We start from the raw sequence: 2,201 nt of genomic DNA on the forward strand, positions 1-2,201 counted from the left end.
TGTGTGATTTCCCGTGGCTAGTTCCTCAATGATGGATAGTCTACTCCTTCGCGGTAATCTATTCTTCTTCAGGAAGCTCTGCTGAAAACTGCTGACTCTGGGTGACCCTGCTAGTGTGTGAAATATCAGTGGCATCGCTTCCAGCATCACAGCAACACACAAGTCACCGCAGTACGGCAAACTACAGAGAAGTGTTGGCACTGAAACATTACATAATAGCAATTACTTATTGATATAATATTGGAGTTTTTTTTAGTTTAAATGCATTTTATTTTAGACAACCTACACGACATTTTTTTTCCTTTAAAGAAAAAATCCTCCGCTCCAAATAAATCAGGGTCAAAAGTAAATGTAGAGCTCACGATGATATCAGTTCCGTCTGTCTAAGTCCTGGTGTCGTGTGGATGAGCAGCAGCCAGTCGGGATGAGGCATCGGTTGTGAGTGGACCACGGTGTTAACATGTCTCCGTCTCTAAGCCATCCTTAAAGAAGATCATATATGGGGTGACACCATCTTCACGCAGTCCAGCAGAGCAACCATGCCATCTGGATTCATGTTCTCACCAATAAAGAACTGGTAGTTTTTGAAATTTGCAAGGATGTTCTTGATTTGTTCTGCAGCACCTGTCATAAAAGGCTTTACTCTTTCTGGTTTCTGTTCTTCAAGTTTGCCTTTGATTGATTTCATGTAGTCTTTGATGTACTTCTTGTAGGCTTCTTTTGTGAAGCTGGTTTCCTGCAAGTGATGGTTCATGACAATATCAACATCAGTGACTACGGTGCTTTCTGCTGCATCACCATCGGGGCCTTCAGCTGAGGCGTTACCCCCAATGAGGTGAGGGAGTCATCGATGGCACCTTCGGTCCTACTGACCATCTTCCCCTCCACTTCCAGACATAGCCCGTCTGCGATCTCCCGGATCTTGTAGATGTCGGAGAACATTTCATCATGGCTTATGAGGTCCCGGTAGATGATCATGATGGCGGCTGAAGGGAGACAGCAGCAGCGCTAGCTTAGCAGGAGCCCGGAGCTCTGAGCGAGCGCAGTGCGGCCCGGAGCGGCGCTCGGGGGAGGGAGGAGCGAGCGGAAAGGGCGATATAATATTGGTTTTGTATGCATTTGACTCTAAACTAAATTCTGATGCCACTGCTTAATTGACAAAGTTGATCTATCCCAGCATACATCAATTTAGTATATGTATGTATATCCTTTATTTCTAGCTACTCTGTGCCATTCAGTACAGTAGGCATGCTAAATACCCACCTTTATTACGACTATTATTTTCCTAATAACAGTGACTTGCTTCTCTCATGCTTCCCTGTCTTTACTCAGGAAAAGCTTCTCTGCTTCTCCTTCTTGCAGTGTGACGCTTTTGGATCTTGTACAACCCCATTTCCTCCAAGGGTCACTCTTTCCTTAGGCAATGCTCCAAGGAAGTGACAGTGATTTCCCTTTGCATTCCTTTGTCTACCTCATCCATGGCCCGGAAAGGTTCTCCAAGAGTCTAAATTTTCTGAGACGTGTCTATCACCACCCAGAGAACTGTTGGGCGTAAGAGTCCGGAACCTGTGGGCAGGACTAGATGTCTAATTAGAAAGGGTTCTGGCACCACGATGGTCCCGCAAGTTCATGCCAATTGTCTGGAGAAACCTGTAAATATTTCTTGGGATAAGTCTGGGTTGCAGTCTGAGACTTGCAGCTCTAACAAGCCCCAGGTGATATCAGCGCAGCCAGTTGAGAAGCCTTACCTGAAGCCTAGGAAGGAAGACCTCCTTCCCTGGAGAGAATCTCATTATTCACAGAGTTCATGGGTATGAATTTGCCTACTCCATAAAAGTAACTTGCAATCCTATAACCAGTCCTTTGGTACCTTTGAAGTCATTCATGGGCATGCTCAGCGTGACAAAAAACAAGTGTCACACAAGATAATCTGTCAGCTGATGCACATGACCCTAGCTGAGATCAGACGGAGCAATAATTGCTGTATGTTTTACCCTGCCTCCTGTGAACAAGTGTCCTTGTCCCGGTCTAGTTACAGCCAGGGTTTTGCATTGTGCTGCTTTTGGTCGGTGGTTTCACTACAGAAAATTACCCCTTACAGGAAGCTAGCTCGGTAGAGAATTCACTGACTCACTTCTCACAGTATCTTTATAGACCATTACTCGCCAGGTGAGAAGACTTGAGTATCCTTAAATTTGAAT

The 2,201-nt window shown here is 45.3% G+C and overlaps 1 pseudogene; it reads right to left on the bottom strand.

The window, feature by feature from the left end:
- Nucleotides 1-455: 455 nt before the first annotated feature.
- On the bottom strand, nt 456-986 carry LOC142456489 (translationally-controlled tumor protein-like; annotated as a pseudogene).
- Nucleotides 987-2,201: the final 1,215 nt, after the last annotated feature.

Source organism: Tenrec ecaudatus, chromosome 9 (assembly GCF_050624435.1).
Source record: "Tenrec ecaudatus isolate mTenEca1 chromosome 9, mTenEca1.hap1, whole genome shotgun sequence".
In the NCBI taxonomy this organism is placed as follows: domain Eukaryota; kingdom Metazoa; phylum Chordata; class Mammalia; order Afrosoricida; family Tenrecidae; genus Tenrec; species Tenrec ecaudatus.